The sequence below is a fragment of the Panthera uncia genome (genome assembly GCF_023721935.1).
Source record: "Panthera uncia isolate 11264 chromosome A1 unlocalized genomic scaffold, Puncia_PCG_1.0 HiC_scaffold_16, whole genome shotgun sequence".
Lineage (NCBI taxonomy): Eukaryota > Metazoa > Chordata > Mammalia > Carnivora > Felidae > Panthera > Panthera uncia.
In genome coordinates this window covers 66409683-66434516 of record NW_026057576.1, presented here as the reverse complement: position 1 = coordinate 66434516, position 24834 = coordinate 66409683, and positions in this window count along the sequence as shown.

Here is a 24834-nt window from a genome sequence, read left to right as displayed (position 1 = left end):
TTCAAGTATTCCCAAGAGAGAACGAATATTTATGATCCAGCCAAAGGGAATCCAAGAGTAGCAAAGAGTCTGATAATCTCTGGGAAGCACATAAGGCATGGGACACGTTGGCCCTAACGTGGGGATTACTTTATTAGGGGTACCCTGAGTAAGGAGGCTCTTGCCATAATAGTCAAAACTTTGCTTATACATCACCTTGCAGTGTATAAAGCAGTTTCAAATATATGATCACGTTTCCTTTCTCAGCACTGTTGTTTGAATGAGCAGAAGAGAAATGATCTTTATCGGTAGTGGAGGAAAGAAGGTCTCATAAGGGGAATCGAATTGTCTAAAGTTGTGTAGACAGTAGGAGGTAGAGACAGGCTTTATGTACTCTGATCTGAGGTTCAGTTGTCTTCTTTTTCATTTTTTATAACTATGAAATGTATCCTTTACATTGAAGAATGTGTAAAACACATATGCAAATTAAGGAATAATGATGAAATGAATGCCATACATCCACCCTGTGGGATAAAGGAATGGAATGTTCCCAGTTCCCGTCCTGTGAAAGCCCCTGTTTGCTCCTCCCTAAGTACATTGCCCTCCTTCCCCCAGAAATAACTCAAACTCTTACTTTTGTGTTAATAATGATCTTGGGGCACCTGGGTGACTCAGTTAAACGTCTTACTCTTGATTTTGACTCAAGTCATGATCTCACAGTCGTAGGATTGAGCCCCACATTGGTCTCTGCACTGAGCATGGAGCTGGCTTGGGATTCTCTCTCTCCCTCTCTCTCTCTCTCTGCCCCTCCCCTACTCTCATGCATACACACTGTCTCTCTCTCGAAAGTAAATAATAAATAAAAATAAAACTTAAAAAATAATGATCTTGCTTCTCTTATAGCTTTATCATGCAAACAAGCATCCTCCATGACCCACTGATTTGGAAAAACTGAGTAGTGAGGGCACCCCTGGCTGGAAGGAAGGGGCAGATGAAGGCTCCCAGGAGAGAATGAGCCCATCTCTGGCTCAGAGTTGGGCTTCTTTCTGCTGCCCAAGGAGTTTGAAAAGCCCCTTTGGGGAAGTCCCCGTAAGGCTTGGAGTGAGTTCTGAGCACACAGGGCTCAGGAGAGTCAGGGCTGCCGACTCGGGGGTAGCATGGAGCTAGTGTTGGATCTCCGGCAGCAAGATGTTCTGAGCAGCTTGCTGCTGAGTGTTTTCTGCTCGGAAGCCTCTCACGGGCTGTGTCCCCTCAGGTAGCAGGACACCAAAGCAGGACTCCTTGGAGCAGTGAATGTCTCTGGGGTCCGCAGGCAGCAGCCTGCTTTTAATGTGGAGGCTCCCGCAGTCTGAAAATTCACACCCTTCAGTTCTGGTTATTTTCTTGCATTATTTCGTTGGTGAAATCCATGTCCTCTCTCCTTCTGAATTTTCTCTTATTTGAAGCTCAACTTCTGGACTTGGAATTTCTCCCTGCTTTTCTTTCACATTTTCTACATCTCATCTTTCCAGGAGAATTTCATAACTTTCACTCCCAGCACTTTAATGAATTTTTTAATTTGTGCTGCCATGTTTTTAATTTTCAAGAGCCATTTTTGTTTCTTCAATATTCACTCATTTCCTTGTTTTTTTTTTTTTTTTTTTTTTTTTTAAGTAGCATTCTGTCTTTGTTTCAAGGAGGCAAAAATCCTGTTATCTCTGAGGTGATTAAAGCTATTTGAAAATTCTTTCTTCTCTTAATTAGTGAGGTCTCGTGGCTAATAATTTTTAGAATAGGGATTCAAACTCAGGCAGTGTGACCTCAGAACCTGCTCTCGACCCTGTCCTAAAATGCCTTCACTTTAATAAACATCAGATTCTGGCCTTGCTGAGAAGTCACACTGAACACAAACCTCAAATTTTTTTCCTTTAGTAATCTCACTGAAGCTGAATGAAAAAATTTAAAGAAAGACAAAGTCACAAGGACAGGGAGAAAAGCATCGATTATTGCAACAACAAAATACTGGAAGCTGGATTTTTGTGAGAAATTAATGAGAAAATTCACATAAAAGGCTTAATACAGTGTCTAGCACCTAATAGGTGCAGCGTATATGTTAGATGTTATTATTTAAACATTTTTTGTGAATGTTTATTTATTTTTGAAAGAGAGATAGAGTGCAAGCTGGGGAGGGGCAGAGAGAGAGGGAGACACAGAATCCGAAGCAGGCTCCAGGCTCTGAGCTGTCAGCACAGAGCCTGCTGCAGGGCTCAAATTAACCAGCTGTGAGATCATGACCTGAGCCAAGTCCCACGCTTAACTGACTGAGCCACCCAGGTGCCCCTAAATGTTAGATATTATTAATGTAATGTTATACCTGCTCTAAAAAAGAAAGAATGAGGGGCACCTGAGTAGCTCAGTGGGTTAAACGTCCAACTCTTGATTTTGGCCCAGAACATGATCTCATGGTTGTGAGATGGATCCCCCTCCCAATCGGGGTCCATGCTGGGCACGGAGCCTGCTTAGGATTCTTTCTCCTTCTCCCTCTGCCCCTCCCCTGCTTGTGCGCATGCTCTCTCTCTCTCTCTCTCTCTCTCTCTAAGAAAGAACTTCTTTAAAAAATTCTAAATGTGTTTGTGTATCATTTAAGAGCTTCCTTGTACTTAACTAGGTCCTTACTTCCATATGTGAATGTTAAAGAAGGGGGAAAAAAACCTTTATCATGATATTGGCATAATATTATAATTTTGGGGGTTCAATTGATTTTTATTTTATGGGGAAAATATCTGATATGTAATATATAGAGAAAAGAAATACATTATCAAAAATATGAATACGTGTAATTTAATGGCATATTAGAACTTCATACATCTTAGTTAAAATGGAAAACCCCCATAGACAATACTATACTAGTATGAAAACAGCAAATGAATTATTATTTAAAAAAATTTTTTAATGTTTATTTTTGAGAGAGAGCACAGGCAAGGCAGGGGAGGGGCTGAGAGAGAAGGATACAGAGGATCTGAGGTGGGCTATATGCTGACAGTAGAGGAGCTCAACAAGGGGCTCAAAGCACAAGATCCTGACCTGAGCTAAAGTTGGGTGCTTAACTGACTGAGCCACCCAGACACCCAAGCACATGAATTATTATATGAAAGTATAACCTCTCTATCATGGCAAAAGTAAATACATTCAAGAAACATTTATTGAACACTGACAATATAGTTTTAAAAAACAAGGTGCTGATTCTGGGGAGAATCCAAAGATAAATTCTTGATCTATACTTGCAAGAAGCTAAATAGGGGAGACAGATATTCACCAGTTAACTATAAATCAAAGCAGAATTAAGTAATGATTTCAACAGAAGTACAACAAAGTGTACACAGCAGTTGGGCAAAAGGAATAGTTAATGCCAAGCAAAGGAACTGATAAAAGATTCACGGAGGAGGGGGCATTTGAACTTGCTTTGAGGCTGGACCAGGGCTCCTTTGGTAGAAGGAAGTACAAAAACAAAGCCCTTGAAACAGGGGAATGCATTGCCCATTCTAAGCCCTGTCTGGCTTTCAATGTAGTGTCTATCTTCCCCTTACTGTAGTCAGGACAGAGGCATGGTTTAAATGTTGAATGTACTTAAATGAGCTCATTGGTTGATTTTATTTGTCAGGTAGACAGTAATCTTGTTAAGGACAGATATCCTGTCAAATAATTCTTTTGTATCCCCCCCTCCCGCCCCACTAATCTCAGAGTGTTGGTATATGGCAAGTTTTCTGTAAATACTTGCTGGATACAGGAGGTTTTTTTTGTTGCTTAGATAATACATTTCAATGTAGGAAAACTTGGAGGGCAGGAAAGCAGTACATAAGGAAAATATTAGGACTCTAGGATTCCAATCATTTCAAGAATATTTTGAAGTGAGCTGTAAATATAGACGCATCTTTTTAAGGAATCTAAAGACTGATCACAAAACAAACTAAGAAACTCTGGAGTCTTCAAGCAGGAGTTTTTCATACCACCAGCCATTGCAAAAAAAAAAAAAAAAGCCATAAATGTACTTTATTGTTGCTGAAAGTGCTCATTAAAATTCTAAGTTCTCCTAAGTTTAGAAGAATCTAAATTCTAACTTCTCATAAGAAGTTCTAAGAAAGCATCCCCTCAGAGCTAGGTCACATAGGAAACCATGACTTGGTTCTAGGATTCCAAAAACAGAAGGACCGTGGCTATTCCTTGAGCAGTGTTTATGTTGTTGGTCCTCATTGTGTAGCCCATTGGACTAGTAGAAACATCTAAGCCATCTGCTTGACTGCCTCAGGAGATTCTTGCTCTTGGAAGGGGCTTGTTTTAGTAGAACAAATTTTCTGTTTATTAGTTATCCACTGTACAATTAAAAGCTTGGATTCAACAACTAAACTGTCTACCACATATCCAGTCAATTGTCATGGCTTCCCATTGATCACCATTCTGGGCAGTGCAGATGCTCTCTTCATGCTATGAACTTCTAATAAGTTGATCACCTAGAACCCTCATTGCTGCAAGAATTTGGCATGGGTGAGAAGACCCTAAAAGATGGGCTTCCATACCTGAAGAATTTTTGAAGAAAATTGTATATGTCTGCAAGCCCTTTGAGAAGAACAGATTCTGGAGGAATGATGGGAGATCTTGTGAAGTATAAATCCTGGTAGAATAATTTAATCATTTTCAGGGACACGTGGTAAGCCAAATTGAGGGAGAGGAAGCCAAGGTTGCAGTATGCCTTGACTTTACAAAGATCTTTGTTCTGTGCTAACAAGAATACTCATCTAGAAATGGAAAACAAAGTAGTTCAGGGGCACACACATTTGGGCAGTTCTAAAGATGAAGACACATCTCCTTCCCTGGGCTCTGGCTTTTTTTCTGCCTAGGATGATGGTCTCACTTCCATGACAGTGTGGGGACATGAAGGGAATGTTCCCAGGGTATTTCCTTCCCACAAGAAATAATAGGGAAGTAGGGCACACAGCAATATCTAATGTTTACATGTTGCTCTGGAAGTTTGCAAAGCATATTGCATGAAAAATGGCTGTAGGAGTGTGTGTGTGTGTGTGTGTGTGTGTGTGTGTGTGTAGGAAAGGTAGGGAGACCAAAAGAAGCAAAAGACCAGAAGGTCCTTTGAATGAATTACCTTTCACTCCTGACATTTTTAATGAGCAAGTTTTCTGTGCCTAGAAATGCCCTGTGCTGAGAATACTGGATTCAGCAAAGCAGTTCAAACATTATTTTTGCCCCAAAGGATGTTGTAGTAACTGAATTTGCTTGGTGGGAGGTCTTTTGCATCCTTGGTGGTTAGGCTTGCACCAAATTCAACTGGGATGAACTGAAGAAGCTTAACCTGTTGTCATTCATATAGTGCCCGTCCTAGAGAACTCAGTTGGGCGGGTGTTTGATCTGTCAGCTGCAGTGGGACTTACAACTTTATGTGTTGCTTGCCTATTTTACATAATAAGCCCCCTAAGGACAGGAGCAATGGTTTTTTCTGTCTTCATGTTTTCTGTGCTTACCAGCACAGTGCCTAACAAATGTTTTGGAGAGGGAAGATAGAAGGGAGGGAAGGAATGTGCTGAATTCAAGAACCTAATGTGGGCCAGCCAATTGTAGGAGGTAAATGAGTGGAAGGAGAGGAAATTGGGAAGGGGAGAATTGGGTGTGGGCAGTAAGGCAGGAAAACGGTCCAAGGATGAGTGTAGTAGAATAAGAACCTAATCCTAAAGCACATTCTGCATCAGGACCAGAAGGGACCGACACAGAGGCTATACTGGGGTACAAGGTTCCAGTTTCTGCCAGGTACCTTGGACAATGTTCTGGAGTCCTTGTGGAAGTGCCTTTGTCCCTCCTTGTGGTCAAGAAGAGGGTCACTGGGAATCTGGTATTTGATAATGCCAAGTGGCCCAGTGCCATCTCTAAAATTGTCTTCTGCCTCCCTCCCTGGTTGCCTTACCTCTTGTAATATTTTCTTTTTTTTTTTAACGTTTTATTTATTTTTGAGACAGAGAGAGACAGAGCATGAACGGGGGAGGGGCAGAGAGAGAGGGAGACACAGAATCGGAAGCAGGCTCCAGGCTCTGAGCCATCAGCCCAGAGCCCGACGCGGGGCTCGAACTCACGGACGGCGAGATCGTGACCTGAGCTGAAGTCGGACGCTTAACCGACTGAACCACCCAGGCGCCCCTGTAATATTTTCATAAAGGGAAAAATAGCCTGGGCTGCCTTCTTTTACATTAGTCTTTTTTTTTAATATGAAATTTATTGTCTAATTGGTTTCCATACAACACCCAGTGCTCATCCCAACAGGTGCCCTCCCCAACACCCATCACCCACCCTCCCCGCCCTCCCACCCCCCATCAACCCTCAGTTTGTTTTCAGTTTTTAAGAGTCTTTTATGTTTTGGCTCCCTCCCTCTCTAACCTTTTTTTTTTTTTTCCTTCCCCCTCCCCCCCTGGTCTTCTGTTGAGTTTCTCAGGATCCACATAAGAGTGAAAACATATGGTATCTGTCTTTCTCTGTATGACTTATTTCACTTAGCATAACACTCTCCAGTTCCACCCACGTTGCTACAAAAGGCCATATTTCATTCTTTCTCATTGCCACATAGTATTCCATTGTGTATATAAACCACAATTTCTTTACCCATTCATCAGTTGATGGACATTTAGGCTCTTCCCATAATTTGGCTATTGTTGAAAGTGCTGCTATAAACATTGGGGTACAAGTGCCCCTATGCATCAGCACTCCTGTATCCCTTGGGTAAATTCCTAGCAGTGCTATTGCTGGGTCATAGGGTAGGTCTAGTTTTAATTTTTTGAGGAACCTCCACACTGTCTTCCAGAGAAGCTGCACCAGTTTGCATTCCCACCAACAGTGCAAGAGGGTTCCCGTTTCTCCACATCCTCTCCAGCATCTATAGTCACCTGATTTGTTCATTTTATACACTCTGACTGGCATGAGGTGATAATCTCAGTGTGGTTTTGATTTGTGTTTCCCTGATGAGGATGCGACGTTGAGCATCTTTTCATGTGCCTGTTGGCCATCTGGATGTCTTCTTTAGAGAAGTGTCTATTCGTGTCTTCTGCCCATTTCTTCACTGGGTTATTTGTTTTTCAGGTGTGGAGTTTGCATTAGTCTTATTTCCTCCAGAACTGTTGTGTTTCTTCTTTTATGTTCTTTACAGTTCTGACACAGTTTTACACAGAATGGGTGCTTCAGAAACTCTAGTTTGATAACTTCTCTTTACCCCTGATGGAAATGCTAGGGAGACCACCCTACTTCGTGGTTCCTTTCAGGTCAAGAGGTATCTGTAGGGCAGCTGCAGTTTGGAAGATAACCCCTAAGGTGCGTTTTAATTTCCTTCTTTGCCAGGGAAGTTGCCCTTTTGTTTGGAGCTAGGGGCTGATAAAAAAATAAATTCTAAGGATCTCAGTAAGCTTCATCCTGGGAATTGGGTCTAGAATAGAGGTTGACCAGAGGAGGGTGAGGTAAATAGCAGGTCAGAGGATGAAGCCAAACAAAGTGAAAAGGGGGAGAGGAGGGCTAGGAGAGGAATGCAAGAGGCTGTGTAACCCAATGGGTCAGTGGAAAGTATTCTGGACTGTTCCAGAGATAACTGTCTCGATGCTTATTGCTAGAGTTACTTCTGGTTCACATTTGAGTGAGTGTGTGCATGTGAAAGGCCAGTGAAAGAGTAATACACCCATTTCTCAGGAGGAGACAAGGCAAGAGAGGGACTTCCCTTTGGCTTAAGCTCTCTGACACATAGACAGAGAATAGTGTCACACAGGATGGGATACAGCTAACCCTCTCCTGTCCTTGAAGGAGAACAGACTTGCATGACTTTGCAAATCTTACTTCTATTTCAGTTACTGACAAAAGATAGCCTGTAACCTGTTTGTACAGAGAAAAATGAGTATTTCAGAACAGGAAACGTCATCCTGTGCACAGAGGGTAGTAATTCGGACTCCTGAAGGGCTTGATGCAATGTGGGATGTTGTTTTCAGGAAAAGTTCAATTTGGTGTCTGATGTCACAACCAAATATATGCCTGTCACTGAGTACTGTTTGACTTTTGTCCATGAAGATGGAGAGAATGCTCTCGAAGAGAAGGAAAGAGCTTTGTACTGATGTTGCCTAGCAACCGAAATCTACTTTTTTTTTTCCAATTTGTTTTTAAAAATTCTACATCATGTTAAATTAATCTGAGTCTGAGGCATACACTTTCTGTTTGTGTTTAATGCTGCTGTACACATACAGGAAAGTGAAAACCCTTCCTTTTGGGTATTTAGTTTCCTAACTGGGCTACAGTGTCTAGGAGCAACTGTCATCATCTCGAGGAGTATGTACAATTTGGGCAGAAAGGGTCCATGGAACAGTCCTGAGCATCTGTTCTCCCAGCTGGGGTTCAGCTTCTCTGGCCCTGTGCTGAAGGCTGAATCATCCTTCCTGACCATATCCTGTCTGGTTCTGGACCTCAATCCATGGGGGCCATGTTTTTATCAGCCCAGTCTACATTTTGTCTCTGCTTTCAGCTAATGGGTCCGTTTGCCTAAATGACTTGCTGTGGTAGTGCCTCACTGATGATTCTGTGGTTTTAAAGCATGGTCCCGGACTGGTGATTCAGGAGACTTGGGTTCCCATTGTAGCTTCACCATTGACTTGCTGGCTGAACTTGAGCAAGTTGCTTGGTGCATCAGTTACACGTGGTAAACTGTGCTGCAGGAACAAATAAATGCTGACGTCTCTGTGGCTTCATACCATGAAGGTTAGCTTCTTGCTTATGCAATGTCAGATGAGCATTTGGGAACTCCCCAGGGCAGCTTTCTCCAGGATGATTCAGAGATGCAGGCAGCTCTTATGACTTCTACCATCTCAACATGGGGGCCACCAAGGGGAAAGAGAGATGGAGGGACATATCAGCTCTTCACTATTTTAGCCAGGACGTGGCATGTCATTTCTGCCCACTGTGCATGGGTCAGAACTAGCGACATGGCCACAACCTCACTTCAGGAGAGACTGGGAAACGTAGGAGAACATTCGCAAAATTTGGTGAGCAGAAGCTGTCTGTGCCACTCTTGGTATCTTTGAGCCTTACTCTAGTCATGTGCAAAATGACAGGGTTGGACTAGGTTATTCCTGAGGGCCCTTTTATAGCCGTAAAGACCTAGGAGGCAATGACGACCCACACTGCTATGATTCCAGATTAAGTATTCAAGCTTCTCCTCTAAACAGCTCTATTATATACACATATATATATGTATGTGTGTGTGTGTGTGTATATATGTGTGTGTGTGTATATATATATATATATATATATATATATATATATATATATGTTTATTTACTTATTCTGAAAGAGAGAGAACAAGCTGGGGAGGGGCAGACAGAGAAGGAGAGAGATAATCCTGAAGCAGGCTCTGTGCTGTTAGCACAGAACCCGATGTGGGGCTTGAACTCACAAACCATGAGATCATGACTAAGCCAAAATCAAGAGTCAGACCCTTGACTGAGTCACCCAGGTGCCCCAAAGGAGCTCTATTTTTAAAAAGGAAGATATTAGCATTATCTTTACCCACTTATTTTATTGTACTAGATTGAAAATTCTCACTTTTATTTTTACCATAAAAAACTAGTCCATATTTTTAGAAAAATCAGACAAATTAGAAAAAAACCATTTGTGTAGGTTAAACTTTTTTCATAACCAATTTTTGGCTGGAAGGATTTAAGACAATTCTAATTATTTATTGTCCTAATGACTTCTTAAGCAGACGATGAAAAAAAAATGTACAGTGTGTACAAACAACTCATTTTTCACTGAGAAAAACATCTATTTGACTTTTCTGTGTCAAGGATTATAAAGTTATCTCTAAATTAGTGCTGAATTCTTGAGAAGTAAGTAATTTTAAATGAGGAACAGACACAAGGGAAGGGGAATTCAAGTTTACTTGTTTTTTTTTTTTTTTTTAAGTTTATTTATTTACTTTGGGAGAGAGAGAGAGCAAGCTGGGGTGGGGCAGAGAGAGGGAGACGATCTCAAGTGGGCTCCACACCATCAACATGGAGCCCGAAGTGGGGCTTGAACTCACAAACTGTGAGATCATGGCCTGAGCCAAAACTAAGAGTTGGATGCTTAACTGACCGAGCCACCCAGATGCCCCAAGTTACTTGTTTTTTTTAAAAAGATATGCCCATGAAAATCTACAAATAAATCCTTTTAATTCCATCCTTATTCCCTGATAAGTGGGATTTCTGGCAGTTTGGTAAAGGGCTCTGGGCATCTATCCTTTGATGATAGCCAGCTGCTGGCCTTGATAGTGGATGACCCCATAGTCTACGTGCTATTCAGTTCTACACAACATCTTCAGTCCTTTTTGTTTTTTGGACAGATGGAAACATTGCCTAAATTCTTTCGGAGGTCATTATGTAACGAGTACACCCAAATCAAATGGATTCTAGACCCATTCTTCCATTTTGGATTTTTAGCAGCGTTGTTTTTTTTTTTTTTTTTTTTAATGTTTATTTATTTTGAGATTGGAAGAGAGAGAGAAAGCAAGCCGAGGGACAGAGAGAGAGAGAGAGAGATGGAGGGAGAGAATCCCAAGCAGGACCCGTGCTGTCAGCACAGAGCCTGACATGGGGCTCGAACCCACAAACCGCGAGATCATGACCTGAGCTGAAATCAAGAGTCAGACGCTCAACTGACTGAGCCACCCAGGTGCCCCACAGCGTTGTTTTTAATTTAGCACATTACCTGCAGTTTTTAAAATTCCATAAATCTCTCTTGCTCTGGGATAGGGCATGTGTCATAGTTGGTTATTCTGCCTGGTGTTTCAAAATGTGGATGAAAGCTGTTTGACCCTCTTGCCTTCAAGGGGTGGGGTTATACCTCCATCTCTTGAATCTGGGAAGACTTGTGTTGCCTTGGTCAGGAGAGTATGGCAAACATGATGGGCTGTGGCTTCTAGAGTGTAATCCGAAAAGGCCATGCTGCTTTTGCTTTGGTCATTGGAATGCATGGTCTTGGAGTCCTGAGTTGTCATGTGAAAAGTCTGATTGCTCAGAGGCCACCATGCCATGAGGTGCCCAGGACATGTAGAGAGGCCATGTGCAGGGGAATCTGACCTGTGATCCCAGTTCAGTTAGGTTTTTGGAATCATGTGAGCCCAGGCACTGGACATGTGAATGAAGAAGCCTCCGAAAGATCCTATCCCCTACCCACTCAAGTCTTCTTTATAAAGGCTTCAATCTTTGTGGAACAGATGGAAATATTCCCAATTTTCCCTGTCTGAATTCCTGACCCACAGAACCTGTGGGTTTAATAAAACAGTGGTTGCCAGTACAGTTACCGTCCCTGCTGGCTTAAAATTGGGACTATGCATTATCATACTTTTTGTCCATTTATAAATGGAAAATCTTAACATATTTAGCAGCAAAATTCATATACTTAAGGGGTTTTTTTCTTCAACAAGACCACATTCAAAACCGATGTAATTTTATTTGATTTCTTGCTTCCCTATTGCATGAAATTCTAATACTTGAGGGCATGGATTGGATCTTTTCATCCCTGTATGCCTTGAGTCTGGCACTTAGGAGGCATTTAGCACATGTTAATTGAATGGAAAAAGACAAATATTGACACCAACATTGACAGATGCCATAGGTTGCTAAGAGATTTTATTAACCACAATGGCTAAGAACTTAAATTGCGAGGTTAAAGAATCTATTCTAATTGTCAGTTACCAGGGGTTGGCAAACTATGCATGGGCCACATCCACTCTACTGCCTAAACAGCGTTGCTCGTTCATTTATGTATGGCCTATAACTGCTTTTGTACTAGAGTGGCAGAGTTAAGTAGCTGTAACAGAGCATGAATGGCCTGCAAATCCTAAAATATTTAGTATCAAGTCCTTTCCAGAAACACTTTGCCACCCCCTGAGTTGGACAACCTGAATGTTAACTTAGTAGCTTATGAAAACACAGAATTAGTATAGACTCCCATGGTGGTTCTCACACTTAGGTGAGCATCAGAATCACCTGGGAGGCTTGTTAGAGCGCAGAATGCCTGCCTCTCTCCTCCAGAGTCTGATTCGGTAGGTCTAGGGTGGGGTCTGAGAGTCTGCGTCTGAACAAGTTCCAAGGTGGCCTTGATACTGGTGGTCTGGGGACCATACTTCGAGAAGCATTGGAGTAGAAATAGAAATAAAGAGAGACACGTGAAGTCCTACTCCTGGCTCTGTTGTGACTCTCCAGCTGGATGATCTCATGCAAGGATCTAATTTCCTCGCCTGTAAAGGTAGGAGATGGGCCTAACACAGGCCTTCCCAGCTAAGGTCCCAAGATACTGATTCCCTTAGCCCTCAGGGAGGCTGGATGGAGCCTTTAGCCAGTAGCCTCCTGCCCTAAGCAACCTTCTTCATCGACCCCAGAATGCTTTCCAAATATTGTCATTTTCTACGTGTGTTGTGATACATAAAACTTCGAGAAGTGTTGGGACAGAGGATATTTAAGGTCTTTTAAGCTCTGAGATATTATGGGTTTAGATATTTTGGTTGATAAATACCTCCATCTCAAATATATGTTGACCATTGTCCACTGATCGTATCCACACCATGCGTATGTGGCATTTGCATTTCTTCCTTATAACTCAGGCTCTGGAGATGCTTTCCTGCTTTGTTCCTTACTTTTTCTCAGACTGAGTTCAGGTATCTGATAGCTTATTCTAAAGCACATGGATTCGATGTTCATTCAGTCATTCAATCCTTTTTGGCACTTTTTCATTGTTGGGGGCTGCCTGGGGTTTATTCCTACTGCCCTTTATTTGTTTACTTTTTAAAAATGTTTATTTATTTTGAGAGAGAGATAGAGAGCAAATGGGGGAGGGGCAGAGAGAGAGGGAGGGAGACAGAGAATCCCAAGCAGGCTCCACACCATCCCATCAGCACAGAGCCTGATGTGACGCTCAATCCCACAAGCCGGGAGATCATGACCTGAGCCAAGTCAGATGCTTCACTGAGCCACCCAGGTGCCCCTCCTACTGCCCTTTAATAACACCATCCATATTCTCCCAACGGCGATGTGCCTGGAAAGCGAGGCTGCATTATTTTTCCACCGCTTCTTCCCCTTCTCTGCTCCAATAGAGAGAAAAACCAGAGACAGCTGCAAAGAGACAAGAAACCTTTTCTTCCCATCTTAAGGGTTCTCCCTGGCATGTTGTGACTTTATAAGTGTTGACTGACTCAATGAATAAGTGGATGGCGTGGTGTGGTGTCTACGGGGCAGTCCGTGGTCAGGCCCCACTGCTTACTGCTGTCTATCATGCAGGCGCACTCTCTTTATGTATACATGTTTGTGTGCCTATGTGTGCATGTATATGTGGACATGTACACGTACATACATGCATATACAAACACATATTTTGGGAACGTCACTGCTGTGCCGAATCGACTTCATAGTCGTTTCCACGCACTTCAGGACGTCTTGAATACCTACTAAGCTCAAGTTTGTGTAAGATGTTGTACAAAGAAAAGCTAGACATGGCTGTTATTTTTAGTGAGCTTCCAATTTGCCCCATGATTATGCTTTGGAAAACGAGCCGAGAGAGAAGGTGGGCGAAAGTGCTTTGCTGAGAAACCATCTTTTGTTGGAGGGATTGGTTTATAGTTTTCTGTCTAGTGCCTCCAAATGATCTCAAAATGGAATTAATTTGTTGCATGGTGAGCATGAGTCAGCCTCTAGTGAAGTGGACACACTGTGAATTCCAGAGGCAGCACAGCTAGAACACAATTTAGGAAAGTGGAAAGCTGGGCTTGGAAGGAAGCCTGCTTTAGAATAAGCTGACGATCTAAGGTACACGGTGTACCTTTTCGCACTGAAAAGCTCTCTGGTTTTGTTGTGTATAGGGGTTTAAAAGGCCATTTGTAACTTTTGGCATTACAGCTTCTCTTTTGTAGGGATTTTGCACATTTGCCTGTCTGGGACTAAATGTCTGATTTGCTGCCCAATCTTAACCGGCCATAATTGGTACTGAATGATTGATTTGACAAATGTTTATGGAATGCCTACTCTTGAGAGTTGCTGGTGTAGCTACAGAGATGAATAAGATATGATTCCCATCCTCAGGCCGGTAGAAGAGAGGGAAACACCATAAACACCACGATGACATAAATCCTGAGGAAATGTAGAAGGAGGAAGTAACTACCTGAGTAGCCAGGGAAAACCTCATGGGGAGAAAAAACACATTTGAGGTTTGACGTCCGAAAAGTTGTAATATACCGTATGGTGCATTGGGATGGCCTCCGGTGCACTCACTTAGTGAATTTTTGGATTGAAATCAAAGCCTGGAAAATACGATGGCAAACAGAAACTGCTCTACACTAATATGGCTGCATTTTAAAAAGGGGTTGATGTTTTTACTGCGAAAAAAATGTGCTGTGGAGTGCCTCCCTGAGTTTGGAGAGGCTAAGATGGCTGAAGCAGTGTCTGGGAATCGAGGTGGAAAGGTTTATTGTTCTGCATAGCAGAGGGAGAAGGTTGGGAGCCGGAAGGATTGATGGAGAAGAGTGAAGAGAGGGCCAAGAGGAAGTGAGAAGCCAGTTAGATCTTGGAGAGTGGGTTTCTAAGTGGCCTGCAGTGGAAAAGAATCCCCAGCAGTGGAACGGTCTAACCACGCAAGGACATGGTGGTCCAATGCTCTACTTGAAGGTGCCTGCGTGTTGAGATGCATTGCTGTATGGCTGGTTCTGTGTGGGGTGAGATCAAGAGCATGAACGAGAAGTCAAGAAATTCCAAGGTGGAACTAACCCGTGAATGAAGAGCCCTTAGACCACAGGTAGACCTGAGAATCCAGGCTTCTCTGAAATCTGCTATAACCTTGGCAAAAACATTGAGCTTTAACCAGGAATGAGGGTTCATGGCAGTTTTCTCTAAAGATTGGAGGGGGAGTGGTGGTTTTAGCAGCTAATATCCAGGTTTCAACTCGAAATACAGAATTTGCTGCACAGTACCACCTTCCCTATGCTGGCGTCTTATGCGATAGTAATTACTTAGTGATATTGTATAGGATAAAAGAAAAGCTTTGATACAAAACTTGGGTTCTCTGAAGCTGAGATACCAAATTAATCTGGAACACATGAACTTTTTACATCATTCTTACTTTATTCTGCTCATATACCCATTTTGTTATGAGTGAGGTGTAAATCAATGAAGGAACAAATAAGAACAGTTACAAATTAGCTTCTTTTGAGACATTTACTTTGGCAGCCTTGGTTAATTGTGTGGGTTATGATGCGAATTCCTCTGATCCTTGGCCAAACACGCTGATTTTGTCACACATGATTTATTGCGGCTTTTAGATTAGTAAATATCTTTCACATTGGAAATTGCTGGGTTTGGCAATGTGCTGCTTAAGTATAAATTAGAAATTTGTTTCTATCAACTCGATCAAGTGTTGGAAGAAGTCCCATAATTTGTCTTCAGAAAAGCAACACAAAATGTTTTTCTCTAGAGACACAATGTAAATCGTTTAACAGAACGTTTATTGAGGGCCTGCTACATGCTTAGAACTGTTCTAGGAGCTGAAGGAGGAACAGAGGTCCTGATTCTGTTCATGAGGTGGTAACCCGGAAACATACCTAATCAAATGATAATCAACAACACGATAAATGTGAAAAGTCAAATGAATAGTAAAGTGTTGAGTATTCACCTGTGTCAAGGGAGATGAGCAAAATGGTGGGTAGGCATCAGAGATGTCTCTGAGGAGATTTGTCACGAGCTGCATTGTGAAAATACTCTTTATTTTTTAGAAGCTTTATTGGGCTAGATTTGGAATGACAAACTATACATATTTAAATTGTAAAATTTGATCTATTTTGGCATATGCATACACCTATGAAACCACCCTCAAGTCAAGATATGCTCTTAGTTTTCTTACGCTCTTCTGTATTTCCTCCCCCTCGTGCCTTTCCACCTCCAGGAGTCACTGGTCTGCTTGTTGTCACTGGAGTTTGTATCCGCTAGAAATTTTTGTCTGGCTTCTGCTACATAATACAGTTATTTTGAAATTCCTCCAAATTGTTGCATGTGTCCGTAGTTCACTCGTTTTGGTTTTTTTTCAATTGTTGAGAAATAACCCATGATATAGATATAGCACAATTACTTTACTCATCTATCTGTTGATGGACATATGGATTGTTTCCAGTTTTTGGTTGTTACAAATAACGAGGCTAGAAGATTCATGTACAAGTCTTTGTTGGATGTATGCTTCTATTTCTCTCAGGTAACTACCTAGCAGTGCAAATAAATGGCTGGGTCATACGATCAGCTGGGACGTATGATCATATGTCAAACTATTTTCCAAAATGTTCCATTTCTAAAATGATTGTATTATTTTACATCACCACCAGCACTGTATGAGAATTCCACTTGTTACACATCCACACCAAATTTGGTATGACTGGTCTTTTTAATTTTAACTGTTCTAATAGATGTGCAGTGATATCTCATTGTGGTTTTAATTTACTAATGACTAATGATGTTGAGCACTTTCTTTCTGCCTTTATTTACAATCTAAATATCTTCTTTGGTGGCATGTCTATTCAAATGTTTTGTCCACTTTTTGTCAGGTTGTTTGTTTTATTGTTGACTTCTGAGAGTTCTTTATGTATTCTGGATTCAAGCCCTTCATCAGCTACATATTTGCTTATATTTCTCCCATTCTGTGGCTTACCTTTTCATTCTTCCAATAGTGTCCTTTGAAGAACAAAAGTTTTTGAATTTCAACGAAGTCTGATTTATGAAGTTTTTATCTTATTGATCATGCTTGTGGTGTCCTATCCAAAAAAATCTTTGGCCAACCCAAAGTCACAAAGTCTTTTTCCTAATTTTTATTTTTATTTTTTTAGAATTTTTATAGTTGTTGGTTTTGCATCAAGGGTTATGATCCATTTTGAGTTGTGAACTAAATTTTAAAGAAGAAGGAAGAGGATAATAAAATATGTGAGAACAAAGAAATCAAGGTGAGTGGTCCAGGTGTGCTGGGGACAGTGAGGTGACTGGTTCGGGTGGAAATGAGACACTATGTTCAATCTGTACTGCAATCATACGGCTTCCTCTCAGATCTGTGAATATGCCAACCTTCTTTTGCCTCAAGATCATGCACGTAATATTCTCTGGACCCAGAATGAGTTGCCCATCAGATCCTTGGCACTGATCCCAGTCAACCCCAGTATATCCTTTGGCTCAGAACTCAAGTGTCCCTTACTCAAACCTTGTTTGACTGGGCTGCCATGTTGCACAACTCCATTTTAGGTGGACAGTGCCCCTGGAGTGGTGCAAAGTCATGGTGTTCCTCTTCACTAGTTTAAAAACCTTTGTTATGCACTTGTATCACAAACACAACTTTTACTTTATAGGGTTTATTTCAATTTGTATTGTATGATTGTGTCAATATTTGATTAAAATCTTTTCTCCCAGTAGACCATCAGCTTCTTGAAGGTAAGGTCTGTGTCTTCTTCCTTTATTAATGAACCTCCACTGACTTGCACAGTGCCTGGCACACACTAGATGCTTCATAAATATTTGTTAAAGGAAAAAAGTAAAGACCTAGGACACAGAGGCCAAGTGGGACATAGATTCCATCTTGGGCCTTTTGGCCTCCTCAGTCTGGATTCTTCCCTTACTACCTAAAAGCTCTCTCTGCTCAAAGTATTCTGGAGGCTGCTAAGAACACATTTTGTGTGTGTCCTGGGGGAACACAGGGAAGATCTGTTTACTCCCCTCTGTGAGTTTCGGTGGGCTGCTCCATACTGCTTGATATGATTTCTCTACTAGATTAGGAAGAAGGGCTGCCAGTTGGGAGAGCATTGTGGTTTTGGACAAATTCATCTGTAAAATGAAGATGCTAATCATACAGGGTTGAAAGGAGATAGTGCATGTGCAACTGCCTGACACATAGTGTCTAATTAATGCTATTTCTTCTGGACTAAAATAACTTAAGCCTACAGTACCATTAAGAAGTTTGACAATACCAAATATATGTGAGAATGTGGGTCAGTAAGGTCTCCTACACACTGCTGGTAGGAGGGTAATTTGGTGTCTTCCCTTTGCAGAACTATTTTGCATTGTCTTATACAATGGAAACCTCATGTACTTCTGATTCAGAAACTCTAGTCCCAGGTATGGACCCAAAGGCAACCATCTCATGTTCATGTCCATCAAGACACATGCATAAGGATGTTCATATATGTCCTGTTTGTAAGAAGAATAACAAAAAGACAATGGTAATGGGCATCTTAGTCTTATGCCTTATTCCTGACTTTGAGAATGTTTCTTCATTAAGCGGAAGGCTAGCTCTGGATGGAGACAGATTTATTTGACCATGTTAAGGGAATATCCATCTATTTCTGTTTGATTAAGAATCTTGACTAAGAATGTATGTTCAATTTATCAAACACATTACTGGCACCTCTCATGAAAAGAATAATATAATTTTCATTCTTAGAATATGATATGGTGAAACGTGTCAATAAATTTCTTCTATATTGATACATTTTACATTTCTGGAGTAAACTCTGCTAGGTCAGATGCATTGCCTGATTATAGGTGTATGTTATTTACTAACATTTTATGAAATTTAAAGTTAATATTCATACGTTGGTTTGATCTGTACTTGACTTTTCCTATTAAATCTTTGCTGGAGTTTGGTATCCATATTACTTCATTAAAAAGTATTTAGAAGTTTTCCCTCCTTTCTCATGCTCTAAAACAGTTCAAATAATGTTGGAGGTATGTTATTTAAAGACAAAGAATTCCCCTGTGAAGCTATCTGAGTCCATTACTTTTTCAATGGGAAGTTGGTGAGAGTGCTATGTGACGATTTTTCCTATTTCCTCTATAGAAACTGATCTGTTAAGACTAACTCTCTTGCCTAGAGCTGATTTAGGTAAATGTACTTTTCTAGCAAATTATGTGTTTTATCTAACTCTTCAAATTTTACTGTGCAAATCTATTTGCACATAATTGGGCAAAAAAGTTTATGTAATTATTATAATTTTCTATAGTTATAGTTTTTATTCTTTTACAAAAGTTTTATGTATTTGTGGCCTCTTCTACTTTTCCTGTGGTTTGTGGTTATGGAACAAATCCCTCCAAATTCCAGTTGCTTAAAACAACAACACAGTTGTTTTGCTCATGGATCTACAGGCCAGCTAAGCTAGGCTGGACCTTAGTCTCCAGGCTGCAGTTTTGGTTCAGTTCTGCTCCAACTGTCTCTCATCCTCTCTGGTCCAGGGGCTTCCCAGGGGTCATCTTGCACAACATAAATGAGAGGCGCACAAGAGGACCCATGGAATCACATGATGCCTCTTGAGTCATTCAGCAAGGTACTTGTATGCTGTCCTTTAAACCCACATTTCATTGACCGACACAAGTCACATGGCCAAACCCAGCATCAGTGACATGGCAAAACATACCCTGCCTACTGTAGTTGACGTTACTATAAAGTCACATGGCAGGGCGCCTGGGTGGCTCAGTCGTTAAGCGTCCGACTTCAGCTCAGGTCACGATCTCGCGGTCTGTGAATTCGAGCCCCGCGTCGGGCTCTGGGCTGATGGCTGGGAGCCTGGAGCCTGCTTCCGATTCTGTGTCTCCCTCTCTCTCTGCCCCTCCCCCATTCATGCTCTGTCTCTCTCTGTCTCAAAAATAAATACACATTAAAAAAAAAAGTCACATGGCAAAGGAAGTGGCTATATAATTCTACTACTGAGTGGGCATAAGAATGGGGGACAATACTTTATTCTACCACAGTCTGCTCTTTTATCTATTTTTTTACATCCCTCTCACACGCAGAATATACTTACTCTTACACAAGACATGCCGAAGTCTCATCCATTTGTCATATCTGGGATTTCATTTATATTCGTTTTGAATTTGGTCCCTCTCGACTGAGAGAACTGTGAATTTAAAGACAATCATTCCCCTTGCTCATGTGGCATACAATGATGGAACAGAGGCAGGTTAACTTTCACAAGGACACCCACTCAAAATCGGGCTGACAAAGAGGTACAGGACTGTCACTGGTTTATAACAATACTCAAATCCTCTGGGCAATGTTGCCTGGCCCCCTTATTCTGGGGGTAGAGAATTTTTCTTTATTAGCCTGCACTTTATTCCTTGGGAAGAGGTCCCTACTTTATTGTTCTCTGTGGCTCTTGACTCTGCTCTCTGGAAGGTTCTTTCTTTATCATCATATTCCTTAGCCACTTCTGAAGCAGGCATTGAAGAATATGCTATCTCAGTCTGTTTCCTGCCAGTAGAGAATTGGAGAAAACAAAGGCTTATGTCTTAAATGGTTATAGTCTTTCTTAATCCTGGCTGGCAGCACTTTTGACAATTCATTAAATTCTATAAAGAACACAGGATACAGAAACATATACTTATCCCAATGTAGTAATGCTAGTACATAATTAAAATAAAGGCTGGAATGAAGACTCCTCTATCAATTGGAGGTTTAAAAAGTCCCTTAAATAACTGGTAACTCAAAGATTTGAAATCAAAACCAAATTTTAGAATATCTAGAAAAAAATGATAATCAAGGTATCATATGTCGGAACCCATGGAGCTGCAGGAGATCATCTGCATCAAATGGTTCCCAAAGCCTATGGATATGGTCTTAGCTTTTCCAAGTGTATGTATAATTAATTCTAGGGAGAGAAGCATATCTGAAAAAGAAGCATGAGTGTGGCTATCAACACAGATGGGGATCAAATATTTAGAAAACTCATGAAGTTCTTGAGAGACTTGGATTATGGTTAATGTTCTATGAATATATGTTCTATGTTTTTTGGTGCATAAATATTTAAAAAAAAACTGCTGTATCTTCTATTCAGATGCCTGTCTTATTCTCAGTTTTTTTATGAATTTATTTTTAAATAATCTCTACACCCAATGTGGGGCTCGAATTCATAACCCCGAGATTGAGAGTCTTATGCTCTACTGACTGAGTGGGGCATTGCCCCCAAATTCTTTTGCATATAGTAAAAATTGAAATGGTGACCCTCTCCTTTTCTTTGACTTTTTCATTTTCATGGTCCTTTGTTTATCTTTGAACACATATTCCTACTTGACTCTGTCTTTGACCACCTTTCTGTCTACTGGTGGTGTAAAGTTTTCTCTTTCTTGGTTTCATGACAAATGGGGCTTGCGTCATTTTCTTTCTCATTCTTCCTGTGGCTTTCTGATGATTCCCAAGAAGATAAGAAGATATTCTGACTTCAGACCACCATCTTTAAATTGGAAATTCAACTTTGGAATTGTAAAGCCTAGTGGGCTTTATGATAACATTTTGCAGTGTGTTGAGGCTAGTTTTGATTAAGTAAGACACTTTCAAGGGCAGCATAGTGACCAATACCTTGATCTTCCTGAGAAAAAGGAGGGCATCAAAATAACCATTTCTGGCTGTGTTTTCCAAAAACACTACCACATAATCTCAAAATTCCATAGGGAATATCTCCAAAGACACTTTCTTGATGTCCTTAGCCATGCTTCAAATGTTCATTCCTCCTGTGATTTTTAAAATGCATTATGTGAAAGGAAAATAATGTAAATAATGCGTGGAAGAACTTTGATGCCATTGAAGTAAATTGAAGCCAATTTAATGTGCATGGGTCCTGGTTTGCCTTGTTTAATCAACCTAGATAGAACTTGAAAGCTTTATACCATGAATGTTAATTTACATCATGAATGCTAGTTGATTAAGTGAGAAGTTTGTGGTAATTTTTTATAGAAGTTTGGCTATTAGAGTTTCATCAAGAATTACTTCCTTGATTAAACTATTGTTATTAAGGAGGAAATAAGATTGGACTGAGTCATTTTGAATTTAATAATGTAACTCTGTATAAACATAAGCACTTCCTTTAATTGATGCTGTTTTATTAAAATATCACTTTTTGAACTGGAAAAAGAGAACAGTATTGAAAGAATTTTTATTTTAAGATATTTGATTCTTACCTAGAGTTTTGGAGTGCAGGTTTTCAGGAGTGTCTCTGTTGCTCATTATTCAAAGGAGAAAATCTGTTTTTTGTGGCTGATGATAGAGTAGTACATATTGTATTAGAATTATTCTCTGTAATTAGCATCTGTATTTGTTTCACTTAAGGATACTTCTGCTTACTGCGAGCATAAGTGCAAAATAAACAAACATTCAAAACAACAACTGCATCGCCTAATCTTAATGTGGTGGTTTTAAAACATGTACATGAATTCCTTGATACTCCTCCCTTCCAGGGATGGAGCTTAATGTCCTTCCTCTTGAGGGCGGGCTGCATTTAGGCTTGCTTCTAAGGAATAGAATATGGTGGAAATGATTGCATTTGGATTCCAAGACTAGGTAAGAAAAATCTTCGTGGCTTTTTCCTTGATCTCTCTTGGATCACTCACTCTGAGGGAAAGCCAGCTGCCATATTGTGAAGACTTGTATGTCTTCATTCATGTGGCACGTTCTCCTGACAACAGCAAGGAACCGATGCTTTCTTCCAACAGCCATGAGAGTGCGCCATCTTGGAAGTAGATTCTCCAGCCCCCATTGCGTCTTGAGATAACTACAGTCCTAGTCAATACCTTGGCTCCAACTTCATGAGAGAACTTGAGCCAGAACCACCTAGCTAAGCCACACTTGAATTCCAAATGCACAGAAACCCTGCTATAATAAATGCCTGTCGTTTCAAGCGGATAAATTTTTGTACAATTTGTTACACAGCAATAGATAGCTAAAATACTCAATGTGACCAATTTCACTCTCTCTAGGAAGACAGACTGACAAAGACTTTGCACCTATATTCCACAGAGTGCAAAGTAACTGCTTAATATCCACTACTTATTTTGTTTCCATTTCAATTTCCTGGTTCTGTTTTCAAAGATCTCAGTAGCCCTACAACTCCTTAACAGTTGAATCAATACTAAAGAAAAATAGGAAACCTTCAGTATTTTCTGGACTCAATGGAAGAAAAGACTGTTTTGGCCAATTGATGTGAACCTCTTGTCCAAATAGGGACTATTAGAAGCCTAAGTAGCTTTTGGCAAGAATTTCCAGAAATGGGGTGATTGAAATGGAAACTTCTCAGTTCCTCAGTTCCAAAAAATGCTAATAAATAGAAACCGACAACAGAAAAACAACATTAGCAACAACAGCAACAACAATGAATCCTGCTGACTTAATCCTAGGAGCTACTCATACTCCATGTAGACTGTAACACAGTGATTATCTGTAACTTGATATAGCGGATCATGGGCAGTCTCAGGATTTGACACACTGGGCATGGAAAATGAAAAACAAATGGTGACAGAAGGACACAAAGGATTACACAATGGTTACCCTATCCAGTGTCAGGAGGTAAGGCAGGTCATTATAGCTGGAGCTTTGTTGGATTTATGGACCAACTGATATCTAAGCCCTTTTTCCACCAGAAGGAGGCAGGTTTTGACTGATGAACGTTCAGTGACCAATTTCTTCCATCTCGTTTCCATCTTGAGACTGATTGATTACTTTCCCAGGTACCATATTAGGAGCTCCCCCCAAATATCTTGTCCACTTGAAACATGCCATTTTGAACTTTACTTCAACAGTCGCTAGAAGGGAGGCCTGGTCCCCAAAAGATCCATACAGATAATAGCAAGGAAAATTGGTTTACTTTGATGGAAGGTCAGAATGTATCATTTAAGAACAGTTTACTTCTCCAGAAAATTCATCGTTCCACTTTACCTCATAAAACTGTTGTGAGGAAAAAATTAGTGCAGGTAATTAGTTCATGGAACAAGCTGTACTTAATGCGGGAGTAAATCATGAGGAAGGTTTTCCCGCTCCCCCTTACTACTGCCTTTCAACAGCTCTATGTCGAGTCTCCCCTTCCTATCTTTTCGTCACACTTTGAGCCAATCTCATTGCTTCTCTAGTCACTTAAAAGTTTTATTTTCATATACTAATATTTTGGGGTTTTTTTGGTTAACCATAATTTTATTACTTTAGTGGGGCTACATCTCTGTTCTTAAACATTTTTAATGTGGTAAAATATACATAATATGTAATTTACTGTCTTGACTGGTTTTAAGGGCACAATTCAGTGGTATTAAGTATATTCTTATTGCCATGTGACCGTTACCACCACCCATCTCCATAAGTCTTAAAAATTTTTTTTATTAACATTTATTCATTTTTGAGAGACAGAGTGCAAGTAGGGGGTGGGGAAGAAAGAGAGGGAGACACAGAATCCAAAGCAGGTTCCAGGCTCCGAGCTGCCAGCACAGAGCCCGACGTGGGGCTGAGCTGAAGTCAGAAGCTTAACTGACTGAGCCACCCAGGTGCCCCTGGAACTCTTTTAATCTTACAAAACTGATGCCCTGTATCCACTGAACAATAACTCCCCATACCCCCCCTCTGGCCCCTGACAGCCACCATTCCATTTTCTGTCTCTGTTAGTTTGACTCTTCTGGGCGTTTGACTTGCTGGACTTTTTACTTTTATTTTTGTTTATTTTGAGAGAAAGAGAGAGGGAGGGAGAGGGAGTCATGTGAGCAGAGGAGGGGCAAAGAGAGGGAGAGAGAATTCCAAGCAGGCTCCAGGCTGTCAGCACAGAGCCCCAAGCAGGGCTTGAATTCACGATCCATGAGATCATGACCTGAGCCGAAATTAAGAGTTGGATGCTTAACTGACTGAGCCTCCAGCCACCCCATGGACTGGACTTTTAAATATATCTAAATGGGGATGTTTGTTCATACCTGAGAGTGACCTGAACGTTGTTCTCTGACTGCAAATTGTCTAGGAGTGTGATGGGATAGCATAACTGACAGTCATGGGTGGGAGAAAAATAAA